The sequence below is a fragment of the Helianthus annuus genome, chromosome 12 (genome assembly GCF_002127325.2).
Source record: "Helianthus annuus cultivar XRQ/B chromosome 12, HanXRQr2.0-SUNRISE, whole genome shotgun sequence".
Classification (NCBI taxonomy): domain Eukaryota; kingdom Viridiplantae; phylum Streptophyta; class Magnoliopsida; order Asterales; family Asteraceae; genus Helianthus; species Helianthus annuus.
The window spans coordinates 9,194,517-9,205,573 of NC_035444.2; the positions used below are offsets into that span (position 1 = coordinate 9,194,517).

Sequence of the window (11,057 nt, forward strand, 5' to 3'; positions counted from 1 at the left end):
AGTAAATGTGTCATAAAACTCGCATTTCTACGCATTTATGGCGAACACCTGATGTAGGAAACACCTCGTAGGAAACCCGTTTTCAAGGTATTTCCTACGCAACTTCCTACACATTTTTTACGAAACTACTACCTCGCAAATTACTACGAATCTCCTAGAATATATTTAATTATTATTATTTAGGATTTATTTTTTTGCTACACATTTCGGACAAAAAAACAAAATAAAATAACAAATTTTAATACAACATTATTTGTGACCCACTTCCGACAAATAAATGTTACAAATTTCCAACACAAAAAACAAAAACTAAAAAAAATCACATAATTTTGTAACAGTTTTCAGAGAAAACTGAGTATTTATTGTGACCCAATTCTGAAAAATAAATAAGAAGTGTTGTTACAAATTTACGAGGAAACTTAGTATTTTTTCTAACACAATTCCGACAAATAAATAAGAAGTGTTGTTACAAATTTATGAGGAAACTGAGTATTGTTTGTAACGGTTTTTCGACAAAACTGAGTATGTTCTGTGACAAATTTCTGACAAAATAAAGAAAAAGGTCTACTTTTTTACCGTTTTCTGACAAAAGCTTTTTATGTTGTGACACATTGTCGATGTATAAGAAATAACTTTATTATTTTGGTTGTGACACATTTCCAACCACCAAATTTATTAAATAAAAAAGCTGCAAAAAAATAATTAATATTTCTGCATTTTTCTGGTGAAAAATTCCAGAAATAATCTGTAATACCAAAAACCTATTTTACAAAATTCACCAAAGTTACAATGATTAATTAAGTCTTAATATGAGTGGGATAGAAGATTCAACTAAGTTTAGGTGGGTCAGAATTATTAAACACGGCACAAGATTAATTTCCTGGGTTTCTGTTGAAATATTACTATTGACCAAAAGATTAATTTCCCTTATCGGTTGGGTCAGAATTATTAAACGGGGCACAAGATTAATATCCTGGTGTAACCAAAAGTTTGACTTCGATTACGTCGATGCTTCGGGTCATGGGAAGAGGGGTACTCTCTATGTGGGATCTTGGGATTTTTGCAATGATCGATGGTTGAAATACGATTTTTTATGTTGGTCTCGGGTATGGTTAAAAGTCATGACTTAGGGTTTCACATCTTGAACACTTATGCCTCGTAAGGTTCTAGAGCCAAGATAATGTTGTGGGAGGATTTGAGATCAGTTATAGGCTTTATGAATGGTATGGATAGTTTTTGGCGACTTCAATACTATGAGGTCCCAAGAAGATATAAAAAAAATTAGGCTTTGATGCATGCCAAGCTCAGGACTTTAATTACTTTACTCATATGGCTTATTTACACGAATTTGGAATGAAAGGAAGGAAGTATACATGTTACAAAGGTTCGAGGAACAAAGCTAATTTTAGCAAAATTGGCTGGTTTTTGGTTTGTCATAGATTCGTGAATAAATGCACAAATGCTTGCCTTATGGCTCTTTCCCAATACTTGTCGGATCATTCGCCTATTGTGTTAGTCATGGATCCGATCGATTTTGGCTCGGTCTCCTTTCGTGTGTTCAGGTCATGGATGGATCATACTACCACTGAAGGAGTTATAAATAAGGCGAGTGAGACTTCCTCGCATTTTGGGATGACATATACTATTCATATGTAGAAATTAAAGCATTTCAAAAAAATGTCTAAAACGGTGGTTGGAAGAGACAAAAGCCAAGGAGGAGGAGTTGTTGAATAATTTGTTCACTAAGTTATTCCAATCGGATAAATTCTCATACTAGATGTAAAACAAGTTTGTTGGAGCAAGAAACATTAAAGACTAAAGATATAAAACAAAAATCCAGATTAAAGTGGGTGTCTTTTGGGGACAAAATTCGGCATATTTTCAAGCATTGATTTAGGATAAGGAGATTAAAAGCAGGTTTAATGGGCTAGAAATTATTGAGGTTTGGAGTAACAACCCAAAGTGTATAAAGAAAAGCTCATAGATTCTTTGGTGATCACTTCAAAGAACCAATGCCAAACAGACCCAGGATGGTTTGCTTTAATTTGAAATGGTTAGCGAATGTCGAGACGGATTTGTTGATTCAAACCTTCACAATGGAGGAAAGTAAGAAAGCAGTTTGGGATTGTGGAGACGACCTGGCACCATTCCCGGACGATTTTCATTTTAGTTTTTTTTTTTCAAAAGATTCTAGGAATATATTGGTCTGCGGTTCATTAATGTTGGCTTCCATTTTTACGATAATGAAACTATGTACCGTAGTTCTCGTTTCGTTTCTATAATTTCCAAGGTGGCCGGCCCATTGCGATTTAACGAGTTTCGTCTAATTAACTTGGTTGGATCCCTAAGGAAAGTTAATTCTAAAGTTTTAGCCTTGAGGTTATAAAACGTTCTGAACTCGGTAATCTCCGACTCCCAATCAACATTCTTGAGTAAGGGTAATATTATTGATGGTCCTTTGATCATGAACGAGGTGGTGATGTGGGTGAAAAAATGAAAATCTAAACTTATGATGTTCAAAATTGACTTTGAGAAGGCATATGATAATATTAAGTAGATTTTTCTTGATTCTATTCAAGAGCAAATGGGATTTCTAGCTAAATGGTGTAAATGGGTCTTGGCGATTCTTTCCCGGGCTAGGTCTTTATTTTTAGTTAATTCGTTTGAATTCCAATTTCAAAGAGGGACGAGACAAAGTGATCTTTTATTGTCGTTCTTGTTCATTATCGACATGGAAGCTTTCTCTTGTATGATGAATAAAGTTGTGGGGGTGAATCTTTTCCATGGTTTTCTAACCCTGAATAAAGGCCCTATCATATTTCATTTGTTATTCGCAGATGATGTGCAGCTTGTTGGGGAGTGGTCTAGTAAGAATGTTGCTAACATGGCTCGTTTGCTCTGTGTATTCCATTTACTGTTGCGGATTAATTATTCTAAGTCAAGTCTTGTCGATGTGGGCATTAATCGGATTGAGATGGGTGTTTATACCGACATGATTAAATGTAAGCCGAGAACTCTCCCTTTCTTATACTTACGCCAGTGAATTATTAGAACTCAATAATAGAGGCATTTGACAAGAGACTTGCTACATGGAAATCCTCTATGTAGCTGCTTGCGCGATTTTGGATCATCTTGAAGCAAAATGATGGAATTTTTCTGCGGCATCTAGTAAGACAAAACCAAAATGAGTTGTGGTAAGCTGGGATAAGATTATGATGACCATTGAAAAATCGGGGATTGGGTCTCACCCTCATAAAGAATACCAATATTTTTCTTCTCACCAAGTGATGGTGACGGTTTAAAACCGAACTGGACACCTTGTAAAGAAAACTGATTGTAGCCCTTCTTACGTCTAACCAATCCTGGCCTATTCTTCCCCACACGATGAATCTCCTGGGTATGTGAAACTCTATAGCTAAAATGGAGAATTATTTAACTAATTCAAATGTGAATCTAGCTAATGTTATTAAAGGGGAGGTTCGGGTGGGGAACAATACCCGTTTCTGGATTGATACGTGGTCTTCTTCGAAACTGTTGAAGGTTTTATTCCCTAACGTGTTCAGGCTAGAGAAGGATAAAGGTTGTTTGATTAATTCGTGCTATGTTAGTAATCGTCAAACCATAACATGGAAACGGAGGTGGAAAAGATGTAGTTTCAGCGAAGTGGAAATGTGGAGGTTTAAGGATTGTTGAGACAGTTAAAACAGGTTTTCATGTAGCACCATATGGATCGATGGGTTTGGACAAAAGCAGAAAATGGTGTCTTCACAATGTCATCCGTGAATTTATTTCGATGCTTCTCATATAGCTCCCTCATTTGTTTTGGAGTGGAACAAATGGGTAACAAAGAACGCTAATATTTTGGCTTGGAAAGCGGAGATGGAGCAGTTGCCCATTTTATTGGGATTGAGTAAAGAAATATCATTGTAGGCATGCATGGTGGCATGCAGATTGTGTGTGAGTATGACGAGACTGCTAACCACTTGTTCCCCTCTTGCTCTTTTATACCGTTTATAGGGCAAAGCGTAAGAAATTGATTTGGTATCCGTCTATTTATTCGTTTTCGGTTCAAGAATTATTGATGGAGCATAAACGAGTGAACTTGGGTTAAAGGAAAAGTGGAGTCTTTGAAGAGGTTATTTTGACTACTTGTTGTGTGTGGAAGTTTAGAAACAAGCTCATCTTCTCAAACAAGAAGGCAAAGATCGCTAAAGTGTTGAAGGATATTAAATCCCTAGGGTTTTTTTAATAAAAATAAGTCTCTGTCTAAATCCTAGTCATAGAATAATTTGTGTAATTTCCCTTTGTAATTTGGTTGTTGTTTGGCTCTAGCATCTTGCTTGTGGCCGTATCGAATGTAATTTGCCGTTCCAAAATAAAATACAAATAAAAAATAAACCTGATAAATAAATTGAAAGTATGGTGAATATATTATTTAATATGTTTAAAATTTAAACATTTTATATATGTCTACTTGAAAGAAAAAATAATTCATAAACTAAAAGATGAAGATAATGGGTTTCAATAGTAACTATCATGTGTTAAAAGGCTGGACCAAAGAAACAGTGACCCAAGAAGGGTGTAGCTTTTAACCTTAATGACTACATCTTTTTGGTCAAAGTGTGTACAACTCGTCGACCATTAAAATTACAGTTATAACCTTGGCTATCAAAACCAAAAGTGGTTGTCTACAAATAATCAGTTACGCCTAATGCCAAGGACGTCGTAAAAGAGATTATTATTACGCCATGGTTATGTGTCGCCTACGTAACGCTTACGTGGCGTAATAAAGCCCCTAAGTCTTGAAACCACACCCTCTAGCCTTATGTAAAGTTTTTTGAAATCATAACCATAAGATTTTAAATTATTTGTATTCAAGATTACAGTAATAAGACATAACTAATACAATAAATCACAAGTTACTAAAATTCACAATCCATTGATATGTGGGTCATTAGCGTAACATGTCGACCGATGTATTAACATATTTAGCATGATGAATTAAATGTGTTATGTGTGTTATAAATGGGTTGAGCGTGTTATACACATTTAGACACGTTTATTATATTGTCACTACTCATTGACGTGTCAACCTGTTTATGATCCGTACCTTTTTACCCCTAACATCATCCCATTTAACTTTGAGTCAAATCATGTCGTGTTAATTAATGCAGTCTTGTCATTTTATTGTCATTTGTGATACAAAAATTGGTCAAAATGTGTTATGGTAATTTCTATTTAGGCTATTTATATATATATATATATATATATATATATATATATATATATATATATATATATAGGGTAAATTACTTTTTGAGTCCCTGTGTTTTAGTGGTTTTAACTAGTTGAATTCAAAATCAAAAAGTTTAACGCCCTGAATCCCTAGCCATTTATTTTATAACGTTTTGAGTCCAATTTTGTTAATTTTATAACGATTTGAGTCCAAAAAATTGGACTCAAAAGGTTAAAATTTGGACCCAAAAGGATTCAAATGGTTAATGAAAATGCTTATAGGGACTCAGGTCGTTAAACTTTTTGCTTTTGGACTCAACTAGTTAAAACCACTAAAACACAGGGACTCAAAAAGTAATTTACCCATATATATATATATTTGTTTTCCTTATTCTAGATAGATTTAAAACAAGATCAGCTGTCTTGCAAAGAACCTTGTCCATTACCAGTAAAGCTCATTAGTGTCATTTACATCTCATGATCAAGAAAACTTCAAAGTTACAAAAAGTTTAAAAAAGCTAAAAAAGAAACAAAAATGTTTTTATTATGATTTATCATCGACAAAAGTGTAATCATATATGATGTCGGCTTAAGTGTTAACATTAAGTTGAAATCAGATCTTTTGGTTCTTTTAATGGTTGTTATCTTATTTTCTTGATTGAATATGGTCACTTGACGAAATATGATGTCGTTTTGGTAAATTTAGGTGAGAATTACTTAAAAAAATGAAGGGATTTATTTTAAATAAATGACATCAGGAAAAGTGGTTATTATAAACTATAATTTTGCAACATGTTTATGCATATACATGTTGTACTCTTTGCATAAATGGTGTTTTGCGCAGTAGGTATATGTACCTTAGGTTTTTTTGTTTGTAACTTTTGCTGCTGAAGACATGTGTCTCTGAGGTGTACGTGTCCCAAATCATACATACATATCTTCTTTCTTCTCCTCCTGGTTACCACAATTCCACCACCATAATCAGATGGCAAAGAAACCGGCAGCGAAGTAGGGAAGAAACCGACGTGCATACCTGGTTGTTTAATTTCAGTTCTCTTGCAAATACCTGGATAACCCACCAAGAAACCAGGTTTAGGTTTGCGCTTTTAAGTTCGAAATTCACCTTTAGATGTTTAGTAATTAGGGTTTTGATGCTAATGTCGATGGTTTTTTGTGGTGATGCCATTGTTACGTATCATTTTTGTAGTGTTTGCTGTTGATGTTTATTTTCTCGAACAATATTTAAACTTTGTCGCACAGGGTATTTGAGCATCTTGCCGCCTCCGACGATGGCCGTTAGGGTTCCGGCAACATTCTGGTCAATCTCCAAATGGCTGACTTCACTGCAGGTAGTTTCAACTTAGTGTTCTAACATATGTGCTTCATTTATGGGTTTCGTTTTGTTAAGTTTATCTCATTTAAGAAAAACATTACAGAGACTGAGATACAAAGAAGAAGATTAGGCGATGCTTTTTGTTTAGTTAATCGGGAAATCCTTTTACATCTTATTTTAAACGAGTATATGTATCTTACGAAATGATAATCCAACTTCTAGGTTTTTTTAGTATAATGTATGAGATTTTCAAAAGAATCAAGGTGATCGCATATTATGTGTTTGGATTTGTGGTCCGTGGCTATTATGTGCAATTGGAGCTTAATTTGATGAATCCAGTTTGAGGTAGTTGTTATTAGTAATTAACGCTAAATTGCTTTATGTGCAGTTAGGGCTTTACTCAATTTCGACATTGAAGTGAATGAGTTTCTTCCATTTGGGTAGAATGTGGTATGGTTAAAAAGTATTAGGAAATATTGTATTATTTGTGTGAATTTGGGGTGCATGTTGTTGATTTGTTAGCTATTATAAGCAATAATAATGACCTATTTTGATAAATTAACTTTTGGTTAGTTGTTGATTGTTTGTTCGTAAGAGATGTTAGGTACTTTTCGAAGCCGCCCTTCGAGCAACCAAGTCGGGCGATTCCAACGGTGGTTTTGAGTTCACGGACAAGCTCGGTTCATCTGACGAAGAGACACGACAAATCAGGAAGAGGCTACCCGCTTCGATATCAAATTGTTCAGCTTAATACAAAACCTAGCTTCCGCATTGGGTAGGTAGGTATGTTTTAAGTCATTATGCTATAACCTAAAAGTAGAACTTGCATTTCCAAAGAACTAATATGGTGTTCATTTGTGTTTTTGGCAGTGGAAAAGAAGCTAAGAAATCAGTGTACTCGATATCTGCAAAGTATTAATATGCTTTCAGTTGCAAGATCCATGGAAATGTGATTCATAGACGCAAATGTAACGTTCTAATTAGTTTACTTTTTATATATCTGTTTGCTTGGTAGCTGAAGTTTACTGTATTGGGATCACACTTTTTGTTTGCAGCCATGTCCAATGTTAGATCGATTTTGGCGGATTCTCATATTTCTTTTGGCAACAATGATTACAGAGGTATGTGTTCATTATGCTTTAACCTTCATCAAGGTTGTTATTTATCGTGCTTTAAGTTCTCTTCTTTAATAGGACTGTTAACTCATGATTTTTTAAAGAAGGTAGCCACTATTTGCTATATACAAGTCATTTTTTAAAGTTTAATAACTTTTGGAACAACATATTTTTATGCGCGGCCATTCAGTCCACAGATTTGTCAAAAGCCGAACCAAGATTGAATGCGTTTGATGCAAAAAGAGTTTATAAAGAAAATAAAAAATGTAATGTTTGACTTTTGTGGGTCAAAATTTACACAATGTTTGTTTAATCTAAATATATTTCATGAATTTGTTATTTATAGCTTTCATATAAGATTAGAGCTAAAATATTGTTGGTAACCGGGGTTGTATCAATATTAAATATTACCTAGCCTGACCCGTTTCGACCTCTATAGACTTTTTTTTAGACTGATCAATGACATATATGCATAAGGTGTGAATTTCTGATGCTACATAAAGAATGGTTACGAACCTAACACGAAATTCACGGGTTTAGGTCAACCTGACAAGTTTGTGGGTTCACCCGTTTTACATTTTATACTTTAAGCGTAATTATATTTTAAACATTTCTATTCTTTCTTAAATTTGTAATCTAAGAGTATTAATGTGCAACCACTAACTTTGCCTTTTCTTTTAAACAAAAAAAATGCAGATATGTTTTATTGCTATCATACACAATGTTTAGGTCTATAAAATAGTTATTGAATTAATAAAGAGTTAATATAATTGTCTGAAATAGTGCAGACACCATATAGATAACTATCATATATGTAACACCATCTACAAGATAAAACTATGTTCAACTTATGACGCAATAAGTTTAGATTTCGACTCAATGGCTATAAAAAAATCATAGGATTAAGATTAAAAGCATGGGTCCATGGCCATAAAAAAATCATAGGATTAAGATTAAAAGCATGGGCGTAGGATCATAGGGTGGGGAGGGGGCGGCCGACCCCGAAATTTTCGTTCAATAGTGGGGAGTATGTAGTTTTTGTATAGAAATTTTTGGGTATATACATTTTTGACCCCCTGGTTTTATAGAAATATTTTGGTATATACGTTTTCGACACATCCGGTCGGAAATCTCAAACTTCGCCAATATGTGAATTGGTAATTTTACTTGGGTTCTCTTCTTTCAATTTATGGGGTCCCTAAAGTTTCAAGCTTTCGTGGCTTTACTTTTTTCAATTTTCTTAATTGTTTAGCAATTATATTTTTATAGTATATCATTCGTTTTATGAAATCAAAGCAGAGTATACATGTAGTAATACTTCATTGTTACGTTGATCAAATCCAGTTGTGTGTTATTCTTGGTTTTAAAAAGTGCGAAGCGCACAAAAGCAACGAGGTCTAAAACTGAGGCGCAAAGCGCAAAAGCGGTGGGCTTTTTGTACGCGAGGTGCAAGGCGATTATATAATTTTTTTATATATTCTATAGGTTTCTAGGAACATTTACCCAATATTTAGACACAAATAAGCTCTATATATGTTTTATTATTGAATTTACATACATGTATAACCTGAAAAACATGATGTACCACAATCTGCTACACAAATACATGGTCTGTGCATAAGGCGCGCGCCTCAGATTGGATTTTTAACCCAAAAAGCGCGCCTCAGCTGTGCTTTCTGTACAGCTTGCGCCTTAGGTTACATAAGGCGCCGAGGTTTCACCTCGGTGCGTCTCACGCCGAGGCGCGCCTCAAGCGTGCTTTTTTAAACCAAGGCTATTTATATGTAATATTACCGATGTGGTTGGAAGCCCTTACTATGTTACACCAGAGGTTTTATGCAATGGTCGATATCTAATCTGTTGTGTGAATCTGTCAAAGCTAACGACGGTTCCTACCGGTGACGCATCGATTCATCCAGGTCCGGCGTGTATCCCTGACCATCCCGTACCGGCTACAATCCATTTATAAGTAAATGGGTCAAAAAAATTAGTTTTAGCGTTGGCTGAATCTCTTTGGTAACATCTTTAAGATATAATTATTTTTATATTACACATGAAAGGATTCAAGGCAAAAAAAGGTTATTAAAAATAATGTACCTCCATACTGAGATTGTTTTTGTATTCATATTTTCTGCAGATTTGCAAGGCACATACATAATTGCCATGTAAGATTTTTTTAAACCTAAAACCCTTTTTTATTTACTACATGATTGAAGTTTTAACACATACATAATGCATAGCTCTTAGATAGCATCATGATTATGATAGTGGGATCAATTACATGTCTTTTAACAGTTCAAAATGATACATGTGCTTGTCGTTATGTATGTGACTGAATTTTTCGAACATCAGTGTCAATAAGACTAGATTTGATTTCTAATCAATTTTTTATGTTCCTTCTAATGAAGGCATTGGTGACAACTTGATAAGGAAAATAAATCTAGATTCTAGACCGAAGAGGAATTCATTTGGATTTTATAAAATCTCAACACTTCAACTGGATGGCAATTTGGTATCAATCATGGGATGGTTGCTTTGTTTTTTACACATTAACTTACTTTCAGCACTTACTTTCAGGTGAATCCACACACATCAACTGAAAGTATGCGACTTCGGATATAAGTTGCATGCATAGTTTCAGGTTATATCCACAATTGTAAGCGACTACGCTTTCTACACAGGTTACGAAGCTGAAAGTATGTCTATACTTTTGAGAATTATGTGTTTAGGGGGTGTTTGATAACAGTTTTTACCTGGTGTTTGAGAGTAGCAAGACTATTGGTATGCATATGAGATTGTGGAATGACGCCATTAGATGGGGGGATTCAGATAGACCACATAGTAATGTCTGCGATGAATGCACAACATTAGATAAGAGATAAGTGATTCACACGAAAAAAAGTAATTGGTATAATGCGCAATACGAGTCTTTGATAAGCAAACAAGTACCAAAAATCCTAAAAGAGGCAAGTCGTAATGGAAAGAAGGCGGCTTTATCGAATTTAATTCGTTTGTGTTGAGCCAGTTGAGATGCGGCACTGTGATCGAAGTTGTACAAGTCTTTTACGCTGTAATGTTGTTTTCATTATGAAACATGTTTGCATGTTGGTGTAATTTAAGTTGGTCGATGTTTTAAGTTCTGTATTGTAGTGGGTTTTACATGGTTAATGTTTGATGTCATTTAACCTTCACCGACGCAACCGGTTCCATCTAGCGTTTGTCTATGCTGCGTCTAAATTTCTAAGCTCCCGGCCGCAACGCGGCGGGAGTTCCATCTAGTTAATTTTAATTTACGGTTAGTGCACTAATTTCATAGTTGATTGACACATACCTTTTGTACTTATAAAGCCTTTTGTGAGGCGTTATGCGACACG

General features: G+C 34.7%; 1 long non-coding RNA gene across 2 annotated transcripts; it reads left to right on the plus strand.

The window, feature by feature from the left end:
- Positions 1-6,011: 6,011 nt before the first annotated feature.
- LOC110894018 lies at positions 6,012-10,254 on the plus strand. 2 transcript variants are annotated; one of them, XR_004874425.1, is made up of 4 exons: positions 6,012-6,584; positions 7,173-7,351; positions 7,439-7,536; positions 7,624-10,254. It is a non-coding gene; the product is annotated as an uncharacterized LOC110894018 (long non-coding RNA). The 2 variants fall into 2 exon arrangements; XR_004874426.1 differs by having other exon boundaries at positions 7,173-7,347.
- Positions 10,255-11,057: the final 803 nt, after the last annotated feature.